General features: G+C 39.1%; 1 protein-coding gene across 3 annotated transcripts in view; it reads right to left on the bottom strand.

Moving 5' to 3' along the window:
- Nucleotides 1-19,213, bottom strand: part of Fndc3b (fibronectin type III domain containing 3B) — a 334,288-nt gene extending 315,075 nt beyond the window's left edge. For 2 of the 3 annotated variants that reach the window (XM_046422919.2, XM_046422923.2), the window contains exon 1: nucleotides 19,077-19,213. The gene's annotated coding sequence lies outside the window, so the exon portion shown is untranslated. Of the gene's footprint in view, nucleotides 1-18,205; nucleotides 18,329-19,076 lie in introns of those variants that run through there. The other variant, XM_046422920.2, reaches the window with a different exon arrangement.
- Nucleotides 19,214-22,487: the final 3,274 nt, after the last annotated feature.

The following is a 22,487-nucleotide window of genomic DNA, read 5'->3' as shown; positions in this document are numbered from 1 at the left end:
AGTATGGAGTGAGCCACACTAGAGGGTTTGCAGTGAGCAATCAGCCTTATGACCTGGGGAATTCAGAGGAATGCATGTGATAGGCCTTACCCTCTACCCACCCACGACGACCACCACCAAACTGAGAATACACCAACACCATCGGCATCCTAGAGCAAAGGAACTGACATATAAAAGACAAATCTACAATTTTAAATTAAAATCTACTGTTTCATTACTGATTCAGAGGATTACAACAAGATTGACTTGTTGAATCCTAAAAGAACACTAAAACACTGTCAACTGGCTCCACTCACTGTTCACTATGGGGCTCTCTCTTCATGACATAAGTACTCTTCGAGAAAATAAGCATTTAATAAGCACCAGTCAATTAAGGTCAAAGATCTTCACCACAAATAGGAACTAACTAACTAACTGGATAAATCTTCACATTCTTGCAAAATTCAAATATGTATTCCTAAAGCTAAAGGTTGAAAGATGTCAAATTGGTTTGAAACATTTCAAAATGAAGATTCCCACTAACCAAATAATTCAAAAGGACAGCTCAAAATACATGTGATGCATGCCTTCTATTTGCCTAAAAGTTTTAATTCACTGGACTATAGATAAACTTCCTTACACGTAATCATCCGGTCAGTATCCTGGAAAAAAATACCATTATACTAAAGGTTAAGCGAGTTTATATAGGCTATCAGGTGTACTATTTTCAATGATTACTTTTCCATTGCAAAACAAACTGCGTTATTGACTTAGAAAAGCAAACAATATGCTTAATATGTCTGTGCCCTGATTTCTTGCAAAACTTAAATGTACTAGATACATTTCAAATAAATAGGTCAGACAGTCTACAAGAGTCCAGTTAGTCAGCTAATAATCCATAGAACCATTTTTAAACCTCAGTTCTCAGTCAAGAAAATAATTTTCTCAGTAGCAAATGCCTGTAATCCCAGTGGCTTGGGAGGCTGAGGCAAGAGAATCATAAGTTCAAAGCCAGCCTCAGCAACTTAGTGAGGCCCTAAGTAACTTAGTGAGAGAGACCTTGTTTCAAAATTTTAAAAAAAATTTTTAAAGGGCTGTGGATGTGGCTTAGTGGTTAAGTGCTGCTGGGTTCAGTCCCTGGTATTTAAAAAGAATGTAATTTTTCAGATCAAAAATATGGCTCCCAAACACTCTTTGACTATCAAGACTTTTTCAAAGCACTTAACTGTATATACGTTAGCTTCATACACCTCATGCTAAAGGACACAACTGATATCAGGAGTCCTGAGAGCTAATCTCACAGTTATATAAAAAAAAAAAAAAAAAAAAAAAAAAAACACTGAGAGTGTCTATGGGTCCAGACCCTTATTATGAAAAGGCCACTAGAAAGCCCCATAATTTTATTAATGAAATACAAAATTGGAAAAAAAAGTGTTCCCCCAAATATGTATTATCCCATGCTATGAAAAGTAAGTTATAATATTAATACTAGTTATTTTAAAAAATCAATAATTCCACATAAAGCTTCTTGTAAGTAGTTATAGTGACAAATAAATGAGGAAAGCAGACATAATGGAAAATGTTGGTACTGATGACAACCAAGCAAAAAGACAGAGGCAAACCACCACTGCAGGCAACTGCTAAAGGCTTTAGGAATTCAGACAAAGAGAAAATGTTCATAAAATTTCCTTCATTCAAAGTTGCCTTCCTGTGACGACAACAGAAGCTTCTCAGTTTTCCAATGTATTTTTTCAGAAAGCAATGAGAAAGTGCTTTGTGTGCAGCTGATGCAAATTGAAATTATGACTTTAAAGGGGCAAGGGGTTTTGTTCAGTATTCGTTAAGATGGGTTAATTTATATTACCTCCTTTTGACACAAAGACTGAAACATCTGTTCTGATTCTAATACTGACTCCACCTATGATTTTAAACAAGTCCCTGTAACCTGAAGACTCTCCTCTCCTAATGTATATCATGGGGAAATATAGATATCTGATAGATATTGAGTGAGTGTCTAAGAATGAATTGCCAGATGAGGCTTCTGTAATAGAACATTCCAATGAATCAAAGAATATGTCAAAATAGCAATAAAGATCTTCAGCTTATAAAAAAAGAAGTAAAGATATATTATGAAGGACATCAACTTGCTCAGATTTAAAAAATAAGAAATTTAAGATTACATTCTTAAACAAAGCACATAAAAGTGGTAGTGGATACCAAGTTAACCATAAGATTAGGAAATTTAACTGTGAAAGTAATATAATTACAACAAGAACAGGTTCACATTTTTTTCTATTCCTATAATATCAACTTTTTTCCTCTTGCTATAGAAACCACAAAGCAATTGACTGCTCTAATAAATACACAGATCTTCTTCAACATGAATGCTACATTTGAAAAGCAAACTAATCTGAGAAACCTTAACAAAGTCTTCCTTCAACCAAGTATCCAGCAACCAGAGGGATATGTGAACAGCTGGGCAGTTTGCAAATATGTGGTTACAAAGTCCAGAATTGGAGCAGTTCTGACATTAGTCAATAAGTCTGTCCACACACCTAATATGCCCACAAATCCATTCATGATTTCAATGAAATTAAGAGCCAAATGTCCTAATTGAGATTAAGAATTTCAAATTTTCAAAAAGACACTCTTCTTATTCCAGTCCAAGTAGCAAACTGTATGCAGCACTCTATGATTTTTTTTTTCTCCCTGCAAGTCAGAAAATTAAATTTCTTCATTTCCAGAGAGGGGCCCTGAAACAAATCTAATGGGTGTAGACAGCACTTCCTGCCTTCTGTAAAAAAAAAATAATAATAATAATAGGATTGCCATTATTGCCATGGCCCAAGGCTTGAACTGAGGTGGGGCTCTGAAGAAACTGACCTTCACAGCATTGACTGTCTAGGACTTCTTTTTTGTTTGTTTGTTTTTGTCCAGCGTTAGAATCTAAAACTGGTTCATTCACTCTCATGGAGCAAAATAGGCCCCAGTCCCTATTATCCTTTCTATTCTACTGTGTTTATGTCCAGAATAAACCTACCAATAAACAACCAGCTGAAACTCAGCTTTGTTTCTTATCTCTTTTACCTTTTTTGAAGCTAGGCTTCCAATTTACAATAGGTTGACAAGGTTTAGGCACTCTTAAAGCCAAGAAAACTACTCTATTCATTGATACCTCTGCCAAACAGTCTATGTCATTTTAAAGAAATGAACATCCAAACAACAATGAGCAACAAAGGTGGTTAAGATTTCTAGCAATTCTTCCAGGTCTTAACCTGCTGAGCAAATTCCCTGCAGAGGCTTCCTGACGCCACTGCAGAGAAGAACGCCTCTGAGGTGGTGACCCAGAGATGAAAGGCAGGTCCTGGGAGCCCCATGGTTTCACCCACTAATGTCAAGGCCTGATCTCTCTTAAAAACAGTTAGAACAACATCCACAAAAAGGGAGAAGGAATGGGAGGGAGTGACTCTCCTTTATTACAACTTCCTTTGATCCTAGACTTAGGAGAGGAAGCAGAGCTGTCATATATCTACTTAAGAAGGGACAACCTCTCTTTCAGGAGACAGAGAGGAAGAACAATATTGGTAGAAACAGCACTTGTCATAACGAAGTACAACTTGAGATTCAGACATGCTTTTTTTCCCCCAAAGTGCTTTTTGTGTACATTACTTCATTTTATGCCCACACTACCTTACTAAGATAAACAGCTCAAGAATGACTTTAGGGATGTGGGCTGGGGATGTGGCTCAAGTGTAGCGCGCTTGCCTAGCATGGTGAGGCACTGGGTTCGATTCTCAGCACCACATTAAAAAAAAATGAAATAAAGTTTAAAAAAAAAAAAAGAATGACTTTAGGGATGAAATGCAAAGCAGTCCCTTGAACAAGGACATTCAAGGAGTCAACAACAAGACCAAGACAAAACTGTTAAATAATATTCAAACATACTTTAAAAATAACTGGGGATTTTAAAAAATTATTATTATTATCCCATTAAGAAATACATCTGGGGCTGGGGTTGTGGCTCAGTGGTAGAGCACTCACCCAGTACGTGTGAGGTACTGGGTTTGATCCTCAGCACTACATAAAGATAAATAAATAAAGGTATTGTGTCCATCTACAACTAAAAAATATTTTTAAAAATATATACCTAACAAACCTCTCTATAGGCACAGTAAAGCAATATAATAAGCACTTGTTCAAAGCACTATGATGAGTTAAACAGTCCTAACGATTTCTTTTTACAGATGAAGACACAGAGATTGAGCAACTGAAGCACAGTTGGAAATTTGCACAACAGAGTCTCAAACTCAGATCTGTTTCCATAGCACTTAGGCTTAGTCCTCCCACTCTAAAGATGACTTAGGGATTTACTTCTTAAAAAAAAATATTAACTCCAAGCGAGGTGAGTAGTTTCACCTGCACCCCAAAAAGGAAAACTGTATGTAATAATCTGCTATTATTTATGGACAAGGGCTAAAGAATACCAAAGAAAATTGGTTTCTCTAAAAAGACTTAAAATCTGACATAACTTGCAGTGAAACTTTCTAGAAAATCATTCTACACTTTCCCATGGAAAATGTTATGGAAGATATTTCTTCGGTAGAATTGAAACTTACTGATGATAAACAAACACACCAATCTGATATAGGCCAAATTAAACTGTTATATTGTGTGCATGTTTGAATATATAACAATGAATCCCACTATCATGTACAACTATAATGCACCATAAAAAAAATTATTGGGGGGGTGGGGGGAATACACCAATCTGCAAGGGGTGGTGGCTGGAGAAAGAGGATAACAAGTTTGAGGCCAGCCATGGCAATTTGGCGAGATCCTGCCTCAAAAAATAAAAGAGCGGGAGATGTCACTCAGTGGCAGAGCACCCCAGGGTTCAATCCCCAGAACTGGAGGGGAAAAAAAATTGTGTTAGAAATATTAAAAAAAAAAAAAAAAAAGGTTTGTCATTAATCTGCCAAGCAGAACATCTGACAACAGGGCAGAATCGTCCCTCTACTGAACTCATCAGTGACTCAGTGGAAATTAGAATTTGGAAAACTTGCCATCCCATGTGAAATGTAATAGGAACAAACTCACTCACCTTCATTGGTGCCACATCCTTCCCAAGCCCAAACCTACTCCCTCTGCTCACCACTCCTATCCCTACTCCTCAAAAAGGCAAAGAACAGGGGGCCTGGGGATATAGCTCAGTTGGTAGCGTGCCTGCCTCGATACACAAGGCCTTAGATTCAATCCCTATCACCACTCAAAAAAAAAAAGGAAAGGAAGTACAACTTGCAAGACTAGACAGCAATGACAAACACTTGAGATCCAAAATGAAGCTAAAATAATCTATTAGAGAAATTTATTTGAACCCTCAACAATCTTTAGCCAATTACTACATCCTGATAGGTTTGAATAAGCTCCTAAGAACACTGATCTAATTTATGAGAACAGGAAGGTGAAACAGAGACATTGTTTCCATGTTTAAATTGAATCTAACAAAACAAACCCTAAAAGTTCAAGAGTATGTTTTTAGATTATTTAGACTGCCACAGGTATCATTAATATCTAGTTAAAGCTTCAGAACAATTATTACATAACAAGGTTAAAATTACTTCCAAAAATCAAATAAACCTGTTTGTTTCTTCATTAGTGATAAAATATAATGGTAACTTTAGATATCTACTTTTAAATGAGGTATAAAATAAAATATAAGATTTAGGGGCTGGGTTGTAGCTCAGTGGCAAAGCGCTTGCCTAGCAGGCACTGGGTTCAATCCTCAGCACTGCATAAAGAAAAACAAATAAAATAAAGGCCTTCTGTCCATCTACAACTACCAAAAAAAATTTTAAAATAAATAAAAAGACTTAAAAGTTGTTATACATTTCCTCCCTCCTTTAAAAAAACAAGAAAACAAAAACAAAGGGCTGGATTATAGGTGCAAACACCTATAATCCCAGCAACCTGGGAGGCTGAGGCAGGAAAATTGCAAGTTCAAGGCCAACCTCAGCAATTTAGCAGTCTCTGTCTCAAAATAAAAAAACAAAAAGGGCTGGGGATATCACTCAGGGTAGAGAACTTCTGGGTTCAATCCCCAACACCACAAAAAAGGGAAACACACACACACAGAGCATTTTTTTTAAAAGAGCTTATTTCCGTACTAAGACACTTATAACTTTCAATATTGTAATAATTTCCTCAAAACAGAGTGCACACACAGGGAAAATTTGGTGTCCCTTACTCCAAAATTAATTATTTCTCCACCTTTAGGTGGTGACAGTAGAAGCTAACTATGAGAAGATATGCTTACATAAGCAAATAAGACACTCTGAACCAAGGAAAACTAAAACAGGGACTCCCATCTCAACTGTAGCCAAAGTGGGGGTTTTGCCTATTGTTCACCAACCTGTTACCATTTACAGCCTCCCTCCTAAGGCAGGAGAGAACCAGAGAGAATGGTTCTCAGTCCTCACCTGTATAAAGGAAGTCTGCAGAGACTGCCCCAGCTCCTTCTGGACCTTGAGGCACACTTCTATGAGGAACCAAAGAGCTGTTTTTAGGTGAGACAGCCTCAGGGACTGCATCTTCACTTGGTCTCTTTGTGCACACCACTCCCCACAAACACAAGGAAAGAAACCAGTCAGGTCTCACTTCAGAGCCCTGTCCTTAACTCACCTTCAGTGAACTCACTTTCTAAAGATGGAGTAGAAAGCTAAATGATTTCTAACAAAGGAAGCATTTAGGGTTGCCAGCTGCCCAGGTTTAGCCTGGGCCGCCTGGGAAAACACAGGCTGCTTCTGAATCCTGAGGTCACCTTTAATTAACCGCAGGAGCTGCTCTCCCAATAGCCAGGGATGAGACTCCTCTAGTCATTTCTGGGCTGCCCTTTGGCTACTGTTGGTACAACCCAAACCACTACACACTATGAACCTTAAAAGGAGAGAAAGGGTGGTATTAGGAATAGGATTTGCTTTTCCAGGTGCAAATTATAGGTATAACCTCTTATTCTACACAAATTAAGACACTGAGGATGAACAAAACTGTATTACTACTGAGTTAAAGAACTCTTTTTCATAGTTTTTAAAGTGCATGAAGAAGGTAAAACTCCACTATAATTTAACTATTTCAGATTTTTCCCAATCACTACATTGAGTTTCTTATATATTACTTTCTATGAAGTATACTCTTGTTCTCTGGTTTCTCTTATTCTAAGCTTAAATTGCTATTACCGCAAACAATCCAAGAAAATCTCCCTCTTGGGAGACGTCCAAAATATTATTGTATCACAAATAAACTTCAGGTTCCTGGGCAATAGATAGGGTGAGCGCACAGAATGCATTCAGCAAGTACTTGATCTTGATATTTGGCTCCCTAAAAATATAGACACTGCACTAAGCCTGGAGATACAAATAAGATCATTACTGTGATCTATTGAGAAGTAGTGTGATACTGCTTAAAAAAAGTTCTAGCATCAGTCCAGCCAAGATTTCTAACATTTTTAAGCATGTCATCCAATCTTTGATTCACCTGGTATATACCAGCTTCTGCTATGGATACTGGAAACACCTATATGGAAACAAATAATATCTACCTTCCAGAGTTATTTTATATATGGAATACACACATGGATGAAATACACATTTACATAAGTGCCTGGCAAATGGTGGATGCTTGAAAATTGCTGGTCTCTGTCATTGGACTTTTCATCTAACAAGCATAGTGCACAAGTGTCTTCATTTTTATATAACTTGTCCTTAGCTGGTCATCTTTTAACCCCACACCCTATCCCTAAGTAGGGGTTCTATAATTGAACCCCTCTATTCTTCCCTAATTCCTAACTAGAGGTCTCTGATCTCCTAGGTACTCATCTCACCTTACTTCTTTCCAGTCAATAGATTAAAATCCTTAGAGGAACAGATTACAAAAAGGGCCAACTCCCAAAGTCTAACTGTCCCAAACTTGTCTAATCATATCATTCAACTAAAACACTTGATAAAATAGCAATTGCCAGATCCCATTCCAGACCTGAAGAATAAGAGCTCCATGCACCTTCCACCCCAAATGCACAGCCCTGTAATGCCCCAGGAGCTTCTTTTCTTATCTGACAGGCTTTTACTCTACCTGCAAATAGCTGAGGTCATTCTCCTGAAATTCTTTACAGAGCAAGTTATTTGATGCTTTCTCCAATGCTTACTTAGTTTGGAGTAAATACCACTCTGACCAAAAGTCTAGCAGAATCAACTCAGCTGGGCATCCGACATCTTAGCAAGGCACATTGGAGGGGGGGAAGAGGAGGTTCTGTCCCTTAGTATCTAGCTTCTGGAATTTCATTATAAAGGGATTGTTTAAAACTACCACAAATCTCTGAAAAGTTACCTTTAAAAAATATCCTTGGGCTGGGGATGTGACTCAAGTGGTAGCATGCTCGCCTAGCACGCGTGAGGCACTGGGTTCAATTCTCAGCACCACATAAAAACAAAATAAAGATATTGTGTCCACCTAGAACTAAAAAATAAATATTTTAAAAAAACCTTAATTTATAATTCCTGGGCTGGCCTTAAATAAACAAGCAAAAGATATATAATTGAGAGCCATGTTTTTAGAGAACAGAAATAGGGTACTTGCTCAAATTTTCTAAATCAATAAGCATTCAGAGACATTAAAAAGTCCATATTCTCTCTAGAGAACTTTCATGTTTGTTTTGTTTAAATAGCGATAAATGAAAGCTAGCTTTCCACTGAGGGTGACTCATGTCTTTGTTTTATTTAATTAAATAGTTCCCTTTTATTTAATTAAATAGAAAAAAATAATAACTTCAAGAAAACTGTGGAAACACAAAAGTGTCTGTAACATGGCCCAGGCTTCAAAGAGATCAACTCTGCAGAAGACATCCTGACTAAGTGCCTGAGGAGTAACTCAGTTTAAATTCAACCCGGGAATCCTGCCATCCAGCCATCAAATGAACATGGAAAACCCTAAGTTAAAACACTAATCGTCACTACATTCAAGAGAGAAAAGGAGACAATCGGACCATGTCGAAAAGGACAAATATTCTGAAAAATACTTGTAAAGTACTAGAAGAAATTTAAGAAAATGATAAATTACATAAAACAATAACTCCAGAACATAATAAGAATGGGACATTATTTTATTTTGTGTAGGCCAAAACTAATAACTATTTTTCTGTAAAAACAATGGAATAATTCTTCACATTGTTCCTTGATATAAGGGGACCATAAATCTCAGTACCTTTTGATATCAACCAATAACAATCCTACTTCCAGGGATATGTGGAGGCACAAAAATGACCAGCTATGGTATGAATGTTCATTTAATGGAGTTATATCAAACCATTTATTGTGAGAGAGTGTGTGTGTGTGTGTGTGTGTGTGTATTTAAAGCACCTGGGTTGTGGCTCAGTGGTACAGCACTTGCCTAGCATGTGTGAGGCACTGGGTTCGATTCTCAGCACCTTATATAAAAAATAAAAAAGATAAAGGTCCATCGACAACTAAAAATATATTTTTTAAAAATGTATTTAAATACATGGAGTATACTATATACACAAAATTATATGCAAAAGAAAATATAACCAGAGAGTACACACACACATACCTATCACACCCTTGCAACTCCACAATGTTTTCCAAAAGTTCAAGAACGAATGGCAAATACTTTATATAGTGCATGGCATACAATTTTCTCTGTAACTTCTTTGTATATGTATGTAAATCTTTCCATTAGAATTTGTATCTGATATTTTCATTATTCCCTAATTGTAGTTCACATGTTATGTTTAAATTCTATATCCCATCACTTAATGAAAATCTTTCCATCTTTTGATGAGTGCTCTAATTAAACTCAGTATCAAATACCTCAGAAGCTAAAAAAATTAAAAAGTAATCAACACTCAAGAGCAATAACCATGCAATTATTACATGCCCTTAGACAAGTTCAGATAAATAAAACAGAATACATGCTTTCTTTCAGTATCCCCTTCCTACCTTGGTTTTACTGTCTAAAGAACTAAAGAATTTTAGCACATAATGTATTCCAACATGAATACAGACTAGATCATTTCTCCAGGTGGAAATGACAAAAGTGAATGTAGCCAGGCATGGTTGTACACTCCTATAATCCCAGTGGCTCAGTAGACTGAGGCAGGAGGATCTTGAGTTCAAAGCCAGCCTCAGCAATTTAGTGAAGCCTTAAGTAACTCACCAAGACCCTGTCTCTAAATAAAATATAAAAAGGACTGGGGGTGTATGGCTCAGTGGTTAAGACCCCTGGGTTCAATCCTCAGCTTAAAAAAAAAAGTGAATGAACTGCTGAAAAGTTAGAAAATATGACAGGTCCAACTGTACATCTACTTTCCAATTCCGAGATGGCTCAACGTGTGTCTCAAGAGAGATTACCTGTGTATGCTTACATGTTCATGGATAGTAATAAACTACTTAATTCATCTAAATAGCAAAATGCTTTTTTCCTCCTCCAGAGATCTACCACTTTTAAACTGTTTCCTCTTAACTTCAAGTCAGTTATAAAATACAGAAACTCTCTCATCTCAAAAAAAAAATTTTTTTTAAATGACCTAGGGGAATCTTCCCTTACACTACAACAGAAGGATGAAGAAGAAAAACAAAAAGACTATCTAACACATACCTACTTGGAGTGGGGGGGGGGGGGGCAAAAAGAGGCAAACAGAGATTGTGCAGAATAAATCTTCAATTTTTTTACATTTTTATTTGCATAAAATAATACACAACAATTTCACATTTTAACCATTTTAAGCATACAATTTCAAGGGATTACATAACATTGACAATGCTGTGCAACCATCATCACTCCTGACTTTCAGAACTTTTTCAAAATTCCAAAAAGAAACACTGTACCTATTAAGCACTGTCTCTCTCAGTCCCCACTTTCCCCCTTAGCCCAAGGTTCACTCATGTTGTATTATGTATTGGAACTTCATTCCTTTTCATGGTTGAATAACATTCTCTTGTAACTATTTACCATATTTTGTTTTTTCATTCATCTGCTGATGGATAGCCTTTTGGCAAATGTGATTAGTGCCACTATAAACAATGGTGTACAAGTGTCTGAATCTTTGCTTTCTTTGGGTATATACCTAGGAATAGAATTGTGGATCATATGATAACTCAGTTTGAATTTTTAATGGACCACAAACTATTTTCCACAGCATCCGTATATTTTACATTCCCACAGCAATACACAAGAGGTTCCGTTTAATGTATTTTTTTAAGTATTGTCTGATTCACTAATTCAGAATAATACTTATCTCTGTTACTGTTACTCTTAAGAGGTTTTCGGTTTTTTGTTTGCTTGTTTGTTTGTTTGTTTTGGTGGTGATGGGGACCAAACCGGAGCCTTGCACACGCTAGGCAACTAACTGCTCTACCACTAAACCATACCCCCTTAAAAATGGAATATTGTTACTCTTAATCAGAATTATTTTTCCTCAGATAAGAAAAAACATGACAGGAATATCCAGAACAGCAATATCTAAATAATTTTATTATTTTCCTCTTAAATGATTTAAGCAATAAAAGATACAGAATGGGTTTTTAATCAAACCCAGGGTGTCACAAGTATTCTACCAGAGTTAACATACATCCCTGGTCTCCCAAAAGAGTTTAAATATATCAGAGAAAATGGCACATATGATCTTAAAAAATATGAAGCAAGCTACACTTTAAATATGTACTATAAAAATTTACTAAATCTAATCACTAAATAGTAACATACTAGAAAATCTCATGTCTGAGTAAGTGGGTATAAAATGTAAAATACACAGAGATATTTTTAAAGAAATTTACTCATTATTACCACTAAGTTCATACAGTACCTACCACTAAGCTGTCCAGGATGGTCTTGGTTCTAGCAAAAAGAAGAGGATGTGTCATTAGCTTATCTAAATACATCAGGACTTTTCACAATTCTGCCCAAAGGCAGAGGCAGAAGGAGATGGGCTACTAAAAGCAATAAGGATGTTCTTAAACCTTGAACACCTGCTCTTACCAATCTGCCATCAAGTACTTAAAAGTAATAAAGAGAAATGAACAAGCAGGAAAACAAATGTCAACCGAAAAACTCCAAACTAGAACCTCTGGATGGGGTGGAGGGGATGAATGTTGTGGCTTATTTTGCATGCAAGTAATATAGCTCTAAATGTGGCTGGTAAACTGTTCTTAGTCTACACACAGCACTGTGGTAAATCAACATCTATTTCAAGGTATCCAAAAACAGGACCTACTGTGCAGGATCTCCTGCATCTCTAGGACAAGTCCAGCAGCAGACTCAGCCTAGGCCCACACTGCATTCTTTACATTGCTTTTAAGTACACTGATTTTCCCAAGGTTCTTAAAAGTGATCTGTTCTCTTAATTAGATAAATATTTCTCTGGTGATCTATTTAAATGTCTGATATTTATAGTAAAACCTTTTCATAGAAAATAGGAAGGCAAACTCTACTTTAGCTTTGCCTGAATAATTGCAAACTTCTAATTAGTTACATCCAGACAATGGAGTTGTTTTTAATAGAGACCCCCTCATTCACAGGCTGTGGAGAATCTAAGTCACTTATGAATAAATCAAATCATTTTATGTTCTGGGATCTCAGAATCTTCAATTATTTCTCAAACATACTACATTTGCTCATGTACAAAGACCATTTTCTAGGCAATTATTTTCAACAGAAAGCTTTTCATAATTTTGAGTTAGTACTGTATCAATTTGGTTTAAGTAAATTTTTCTTACTGATTATTTTTATAAGAATTTTTATTACTCCTTCCAGGGTCAAAACAAGAATGGACTTTTAAATTTTAATATGATTTAGAAGCTTAAATTCTAGTATAAATTTAGCTTTGAATACAGACTGAAGGGGCTCCAATTTTAGTATTTCGCAAATTTCACGAGAGAGCAAGGACCAAAGTTGCCACCATCCTGCCCCAGGAGTTAGATGATAGACACTGTTTGCTACAGAGCATTCCAAAAATATGAGCAAAATACCTCTGCATGCAAATAGAAAAATGCCTTACCTTTGCCAAAAAAAAAAAAGAGAGAGAGAGCAGAGAAAAATATTCCACTAAGAAAGAATCTAGTGCAGATCTCAATAAATGCCTTCTAAGTCAATAACAAGTGTATAGAATAAAAATTACAGTTTAAGCTCTACATCACTTAACACGGGACATTTTAAATGATATCTACTAGAACCTCAAATAATGCTACCTTTGGCTCAATACCATCTCACAAATATTTACCCCCACATCTCAGAGATTTACAGCTGACAAGGAGGTTTAATGGTATTATAGAAACGAAACATTTTAGTGGTCACTGCCTGAACTGAAACTACCATCCAGAAATTACAGAATGTTATACTTGCATATCTCAACTAGGGGCAAAGAAAGAAAGAGTCAAAGACCCATTTTAAAATTGAGAAATGCCCCCATTTGTAGATGGCTGATCACTATTTTGCCAGATTGACATTTATCCTCCCTGTCCCCCAAACCCTAGGCCACACAGTTTTGGTCTCCAAGGAATGACCCTTGATATAAAATAAACAATTGTCCGCCAGGTAAGCCTATGGCCAGGGACTGGCCTCTCCTTGGCTGGATGATGCAAAGCACTCAAGTACCACCGAAGCAACTTCCCACAAAAGCCTGCACTTGAATTTATATAGAGAGACCTACCTGACTGGCCACAGTAATTCAACCATGTTCAGCCTCTTGAAAACAAGTAATGCCATACTACAATGTATCTTTTAAGAAAAAATAATAAACATAGGCTTATGAGAATTTTACTAGATTCAAAGACAGAATAAACTGAAGAACAAAGTTTTGCCTCAACCACCAAAGTGTAGTCTCAATACCTAAGAATGAGAATTAAGGTTCACCTGAAAATAGTATCATACCAGGAAAATCTTTCGTTTAATGGATTAATCTCATTAACGTGAAGAAAAGCAATTGTGATTCCAAAGTAGAAACCCACATAGGTTGCAAAGATTTCCCTCCACTGAAAATGATTCTTTTCCATACTCAGCTATAATTGTTGAAAGCTCAAATAATAGCTGAGATAACACACAAGAACTAAAACCTTAGGCCTTAATCAATGTGGGAAGTTGCTCTAAGAGACTGCATCTGGATGACCCTGAATCAAGCCAGATGGGCCCAAGCACTTCAGCAATGCTAGCCTAGCCACAAGTCAACTTCCCAGAAAACATGGAGATGAGATGACTTAGATACAGCACAACTTTTGAGGGGTCACAAATCAACTATTCCATGGGGGGGAGGGGGGCATGGATAAAAGCCTGAAGATTTATTTACTGGCTACAAAGGAGAAAATTTTTTCTCATTTTTCACTGTCCAAGAACAATTCTGAGGTCTCTGAAAACATGCAAAGCAACACCATAGGACCAGTGCTATTTCAAACTTTGGAGTATAACGAATTATTGAGTTTGTATAATCCTTTCCCAAACACTTTTCAATACATTGAATCATTAATCCTGGTGATGACCATTTGAAAAGGTATGCATGAGATGTTTTCTCCTTTCATTAAAATTAGGAAAGCCAGGCTAATAGGGTTTCAAAAGCCTATCAGAGACACAAGTAAAAACAAGTCACTCCCTGACAGACTAGATTTTCTGATTTCCAACTAATGTTCAGGTGTGCCCTCAATCTTTGTCCATCATTTCAACATGTTCAAGATTATAGTAAATTTCTTATTTGTACTAAGCACCCTGATGTCCTACAAATCCAACAATATATCATAGGTTAAATTTTGTTACCTATATTTGTCACACTGTCTAGGACACTATAATCCTAGCGGAATAACACGGTTCTTATCCTGATTCTTTGAAAATAGTACAGTACTCCCAATGGCCAGGAATGGGTATGAAGAAGCCGTTCAGTTATCTGAATAGTTTCATTAACTGATGCCTCACCTGTAGCTGAATTCATAATTTTCAAAGGGCAGGAAATAATGCAATATATATATATATAACATTTACCAATCTGAAGCTCATTTGTTGAAATAAGGCTTTCAGGATCACAGAATGCTGTAGAGTCAAGGCTATGACCTGCAAATGTCCATGGACTGTACCATACTGTGGAAGGTATAGCAGATTCAGATATACTGATTCTGAACATGGACGTTGACTCTTAATAAAACTCTTATAAAAAGAGACTGCTTTCTCCTATTTGTCTTTTCCTGAAAAGAGCCATGCAAAAGAGAAAAAAAAAAGTATTAAGTTATGGAATATTTATGGATGGAATCCAACCCAGATAAATGAATGGTTATTCTAACATGGGCTAGAAGTTTTATTTATTTCAGACAAAATCAGAAAGTCTTTGAAATTCCTTTTACCAAATGAAATTTAAAAAGTGCAACAGATTGAAATTAAATCCATTAATCAGAAAACCATTTGACCATTTGCCATCAAAAGGATCTTTCTAGTATTAATCTTACACATATTCCTTCCAATTCACGGATGAATCTAGTATTTGATATTTGAATTTTATACTTAGATAATAAAATAATTATATGAATTCTTCAAATTAATTTTTCAACTACATAGAAAAAGGGAACAGTTTGCCTGGCACTTTTGAAGTCATTTGAAAAGAACTGCCCAATGAACAAGAAAAACACAGGTTTGAAGGGATAATTATTTTTCAAGTACTAGTGACCTTTTCACTTTGCCTCCTATTTATATTCCCTTATTATTGTCAAATGTAAGGGGACATAAATGTTATTATTCCTTTATTGTCAAATGTAAGTAGTTGAAAATAACAATAAGAGCTGAAGGGATAGGTCAGTGGTAGAGTACTTGACTAGTATATGCAAAGCCCTGGATTCTATTACCTAGAACCTCAAATAATAACAACAATGTGCTTATTTTACCTACTTTACTTGTGAAAGCAAAGTTGAGAGATCGATAAATACGCCTTTAAATTCCATTTAAGGACTGGATCTAAAGCATCTTCTAGTAGTGTAGAAGAAAATCGAACTAGGAAATTCAAAAGACAGTGTGACCAATTAAACAGATACGGGAGTCAAAATTTCTGTTTCACTGTCCAACATGGTAACTAGCCATAATTGGAATTTAAGTTTAAAATTATTAAAAGTAAATAAAGTTTAAAGGCAATTCCTCAGTCACAACAGCCACATCTCACTCAGTTGCACACACCTCATGGTTGGTATACTGGACAGCACAGACAGAATCATTTCCATCACTGAAGAAAATTTTATGGGACATTGGAGAGTTGTTGGTAACAAAATGATCTCAAGCAAGTTAATTAACTTCTGTGAATCTCAATGCCCTTGTTCATAAAATATAAACTTAACAACACCTAAATTGAAAGATTATTATGAGAATTTTAATGAGATAATATATTAAAAGCTCAAGAAATAGTACTCAGCCCACATTTTTGCCCAAGAAAGAACAGGTATTAATATAACCCTAAAATGGACTTTGGACAATGACCATGAGCCTGAAATAGTCACTTCCCTTCCATGGGAAGCTCCATTTTCCTAAACTGAAAAGTTTGGGAAATTCTTCTTGTCACTTTCTCAGGACCCTATCAAATGCTGCCACATTAAATGAAGTGTTGAGCAAAAGAGGAATAAACTCCTGAGTAAACTACTACCTAGGCTCCTAGAGTTCCTAACAGATCCCAAACATTCTTCCAGAAACCCCAGAAGACTGGCTCTCCAATATAGCCCACACTCTGATGTGAGCTATTTATAAAGTCTGTCTTAAAAGATTACCGGAATATCTTTCTGAAATTGTATATACTGTAATTAGAAGCTATAACCCCCTATTCCGTGAGATCCTGCAGTTTCACCATTTCTTTTAAATGAACACTATCTTTACAGATGAATTTTTTTCTCCTAAAAGCATTTAAACAAAAACACCTTAAAAACCATTTTACAAAGGCAGCATTTTTTTTTACCAGATATACCTCACTCTTAGCCAGCCTGTGGGTGCCCCACTGGTGTCTAAACAAAGTGAGAATTGTACCCTCACTGGTGAGGTCCTCCTGCAGGGCCAGAAACATGCCCAGAGACTTTACCCTCGTTAACAGCTGCTCCCTGGGAGCCAGGAAATTTACAGAACGCTAAATCCAGAGAGTCAGCCTCCAATGAGGGGGAACCAAGGGCCCCCTACAAGAGGCAGAACCAGGGCCAGGCTGCTATCTGCCCAAGCCCTCAGGGTCACAGCTTTAACTTGGGGGTGAAGGCACAATTCCAACAGCAGAAATCAGAACAGAGCAGTTCTGATTTTGCCCAAGGCCTGAAGCCTTAAAAAAAAAAAAAAAAAAAAAAAAAAGTGTTATTCCAGAACAGATTCCTTTTCTTCCGGGTCTGTCTGCTCCTTCTGACTCTTTGCCCACAACCACCGTGCCTCCCCTTTCCTAATGCCCCACCTCTTGCCACATTTATAAAAAAAGAAAAGAAGAAAAGTGGCATATTTCTTCTCCCTTAGCTTTCCCTAACAAGGCCTGGTAACTGGAGGAAATTCAAATCAAATTAGTTGCACATTAAAAAATAAACAGACAAGCAATCAGGGGGTGCCCACCCAACAAAAGACCTCACCCGTTCCAAAATATGATTAAGCCTGGGAGGGAAGGGGGAGGGAGACTAGAAACCAACCGGGATGGTGAGATAAACGTGTGCATTTTTGGCCCCAGCTTCAGCCCATCGCAGCCAAATTCTACATTTTGTTTAAAGAAAATGCTGGGCTAAAGAGAAAAGAAAATAAAAAGTTGTAACTTTTAAGGAAGTCTGCAATCGGCACTGTCTGGATAAAATGCCATTGCTTTCCTTCGTCTGGGACGGCAGGGTGGGAACTGGGATTCGAAAATCTCCAACTCCAACCGCGCACTCCTGGAAGCCTCCCCGCCAACGGCGCCGCCGGGCGGCCCAGCCCGGTCTCCTGGGACACTGGCCAGGTCCCCGAGCTCCCACCGGGCGCCGGACCCCAACCTGTAGGAAAGTTCGCGGGCACGGCCCGAGGCTCCACTTTCCGCCGGGACTGACAGGCCCTTCCCACGCCGGCCGGCCCCCGCCCGCCCCGGGCACCAGACGGTCCGCGCGGCCCCGGCCCGCCCGCCTGCCCGGCCCCTCCCGGCCGCCTCCGGGCGCGGATTCCGCCCGCCCGTCCGCCCCACCCCCGTGCGGGGCGCCCCTCGGGGTGACCGACTGACCGGAGCTCCGCTGGCCCACACACCGGGTCGCCCGCTCCTTCCCGCCGCGCCCCGCTCCCCTCCCGAGCTTTCAGCCGCCTGGCTCGCCAAGTCCGGCCGCGGCCGCCGGTTACCGCCCCCAGCCCGGGGGGAGCCCGGGGGGCAGGACAGGGAGGGAGGACGTGGCGCGCGCGGAGGTGGCCAGCGGCTAGGCGGGGAGTGTCCCGGAGAGGACGGGCGGGGGCGGGGGGCCCGGGCGGCGCCGGGGCTACGGGTCTGGCCCGCAAGGGTTTGGGACCCTCCCCGAGCATCCCCGGGTCGGCGGCCCCGGCCCGCCCCCGCCCCGCCGGGCGCAGAGGAGGCCCCAACTTCCAGCCCCACTTCGCACGCACGCCCCCCTCCCTCCACCATATGGAAATCTACAGCCTCAGAAAGTGACACGTCGAAGATTCCTCGGCCTCGCCGCCCGCCCTCCCCCTCCCGGGCAGCGTTCCTGCCGCGGAGATTCCGGGAGGGGGAGCGGATTCCTCGGACAAAATCTGCTGGGAAGGCCAGGGGGTGGGGGTAAGCCCAGATTTCTTTCTTTCTTTTCTTTTTTTTTCCCCCCATTAAGAGGACTCTGTCCTTTTTTTTCCTTCCTCCAAACCTCAGCAAGCAGTGGGGGACAGGAGGGGCCGCCCCCTCGCCAGTCCGGTGTTCCCGGGTACCCCCGAGAGCGAGGAGTGCCTCGGCACTGTGGCGCCAAGTTTTCACCGGGAAGCCCGAAGCACTCACGGGCCAGGGACGTACTTCGGCGGGCTCGGCGTGCAGCCTGGGGCTTTCCAACGCGCAGGGACCGGCGGCTGAACGAGGGTCCCCGTCCCCTCCAACCCCCGGCTCCTGCACGCCTTACCTTCCCTCCGGCTGAAACGCGGGGCTCCGAGCGCGCACACCCTGGGTCGCCCACGCCTTCCCAGTCGGCAGCCCGGAGAATCCCTGCCGCCCCCTTCGCCGCTCCCGCCGCCGCCGCCGCCGCTCTCCTCCTCCTCCTCCGGCCGCCGCCGCTGCTCAAATAACTACTAGGAGGGTTTGATGGGGGATTCCGCCATGTCAATGATGTCGGGACCACATGGGGATTTGGGGCCCGCCCACTACCGTAAACCGCCGAGTATACCCGCCGGAGCAATCGCAGACTCGCGGGGGACCTCGCTTGTCCCCCAGCCAGGCCTAGCTACACAAAAACTCCGCTGGATTCAGACAGATTACAGAAGTCTGAAGCTTAGGGCAACTCTCAGCTCCTGAACTGCGAGGGCTGCGCGTTCTGCAGATCTCCAAAACGCCGGCAGGAATGCAGGGTTTGCTCAGTAATAAAGCTAAGACTGACATTTTATTTCATTTACACGTAATATTTCCCTTTTTCTGTGGCTAATTCCCACAGTAACCTCGTCAGCTGTCACTCCTTTATTTCTCAAGGAGTTTTGTTCATGAAGCTAACATATCATAAGCAAGTTTTATGAGCCAAAATTAAAATATCTATATTCCCTTTCAGTGTCTGGTATGTGCCCTTAAGTGTAGAGACTGTTTTTTCCTCTTATCATAGCACAGTGCAAGGATCACAAAAGGGCTCATTAAGTAACTGTTGAGTTATATTAATTAAATCAAATGTAATATATTCCTATTGCACAAGCTCAGGGAGGTCAACAGATTACTTCTCATCTCACCCCTCAAATTAGGGAGGGTTTCAGGAGAAAGCAGAAATTAATGGAGAGAGACCCCTCCCTACCATAGCAACCCAGGTATTCTATATAACTCCTTTCTCTCTCGATTATTAAACAACAAAGGAATACTCAGTAGCGACCAGAGACAACATATCATTCTCATTGACCCTAATTAATAAATAAATAAACAGTACTTATTAAAGTAATTTTTTTTTAAAAAGCTAAGAAAAAAATCCTTTTCTTGTGGATAATGGCAAGTCCAGGCAAATGGAACCCTCCCTCCTTAATGGCTTCTTTCCTGTTGATGTCCCCACAGGGGGCTCTTGAAACCATCTTTCTAAAACATGGTTCCAATTCTAAATTATAACCCTGTATGCAAAGGAAAAAAAAAAAATTCTTTAAAGCAGTGGTTCCCCGGTACCCACAGAGCACAGTTCAAACGCTCATCCTGGCACAGGTGACTCATTCCACTTGGGCCCAAATGCCTTCTCCAGCCTCTGCCCCTCTATCTTGCTCCTGAGACATGCCCTTCAGTCAGCTTAATTCTCATGTCTCCCAAAGACACCCCTTTCCTTGTACATACCTTCCCTCTGTCAGAACACACTTCCTTCTCTTCCCTAAAATCATTTACTTATCCATCCCATGTCCGAGGCTCTTTTCCCATAAGCTCATCATTCTTTTCAGTTCTCATATTTCTTCCACTTGACTGAGTCATGTTCATTTTTAAATTCCCAGCATCAACCTAAACCCCCTTATGTTTATTGAATACATTAATTATAAAGTATATGGGAGAATTTAAATGACTAGATAAGTGGGCCAACTTCAAAGGGTGAAAGTTCAAATTAAGTGTTGTAGAACAAGCTTTACAAAGAAGGGAAGAGTAGGCAAGAGGAATTCAGTGGATGGAAATTTTTGCCTATTTCTTCCAGTAGGCTGACTAGATTTCTTTTTATTAAGAAGAATTAATGTATATAAAAATGAATGTGCATCAAAACTCAACTCAAAGTGGATCAAAGACCTAGGCATTAGACCAGAGACCCTGTGCCTACTAGAAGAAAAAGTAGGCCCAACTCTCCATCATGTCAGCTTAGGAACCGAATTCCTCAATAAGATCCTAAAGTGCAAGAAGTAAAATCAAGAATCAGTAAATGTATGGTATCAAACTAAAAATCTTTTTCACAGCAAAGGAAGCTATCAAGAATATAAAGATATATATAGCCTACAGAATCAGAGAAAATCTTAGCCACCTGTACTTCAGAGCATTAATCTCCAGGATATACAAAGAACTTAAAAAAACTTAATACCAAAAAAGCAAAAAACTCAATAAATGGGCACAGGAACTAATAGATATTTCACAGAAGAAAAAATAGGAATGGCCAACAAAAATGAAAAAATGTTGAACATCTCTCGCAACTCAACAAATGCAGATTAAAACTACACTGAGATTGCATCTCACTCCAGTTAGAATGGCAATTATCAAAACTACAAGTAACAATAAATGTTGGTGTTGATGTGGAGAAAAAAGGTACACTCATACATTGCTGGTAGGACTGCAAATTGGTGCAATCACTCTGGAAAGCAGTACAGAGATTCCTCAGAATACTTGGAATGGAACCACCATTTGACCCAGTTATTCCACTCCTCAACAAATACCCAAAGGATGTTAGTATACTATAGTGACACAGCCACAACAATGTTTATAACAGCTCAATTCACAATAGTTAGGCTATGGAACCAACCTAGGTGCCCTTCAACAGATGAATGGATAAAGGAAAGTTTACATTTACACAAAGGAATATTACTCAACCATAAAGAAGAATGAAATTATGGCATTTGCCAGTAAATGGGTGAAACTGGAGACTGTCATGCTAAGTGAAGTAAGCCAATCCCAAAAACCAAAGGCCCTATGTTCTCTGATATGCAGATTCTAACACACAACAAGTGGTTGTACAATAGAAATTCATTGGATTAGACAAGGAGAATGAAGGGAAGATAGGAATAGGAAAGTCGAATGAATCAGACATTACTTTTCTATGTTCATATATGGTACACAACCAGTATAACTCTACATCATGTACAACCACAAGAATGGGAAGTTACACTCCATGTATGTATAATATGTCAAAATGTACTGTCATGTATATCTAAAATGAACAATGTTAAAAATGCATGTGCATATACATAATCTCAATGTTTCAGTCATCTTCTCATCCCTATCACCTAATACCAGCTTTGGCACAGAAAAGAAACACAATCAACATTTGCAAATAATAGGAAATTGATACAGTAGAGAGATTGGAAATTATAATCAGACAAAAATCAGTGATGTTACACAAGTTACTAAAGTTCTCTGAGCCTATATTTTCTTAATTATTAAGTTATGCTATTGTTTTCCTGCTAAAGTAGTTGTGAAGAATAAAAACTCAAACACCTGATAATAAAAAAAAATGATTCTTCCTTGAATGTATAAATTGTCTTTCCTGGTAAAATTAATAGGAAAGAAAACTGGAAGCTTCAAAGAAAAAGATGGGACTTTGGATAGAAGGCTCTCAACTACTGAGGAATTTAGATTTCATACAATGAGAAACACTGTGGGGTTATTGAGG

This window comes from Marmota monax, unplaced genomic scaffold (assembly GCF_021218885.2).
Source record: "Marmota monax isolate L192 unplaced genomic scaffold, Marmota_monax_Labrador192_F-V1.1 WCK01_AAM20220418_F8-fsc00110, whole genome shotgun sequence".
Lineage (NCBI taxonomy): Eukaryota > Metazoa > Chordata > Mammalia > Rodentia > Sciuridae > Marmota > Marmota monax.
The sequence above is the reverse complement of the archived record's forward strand: the minus strand, read 5'-3'. Positions and strand labels throughout refer to the sequence as shown.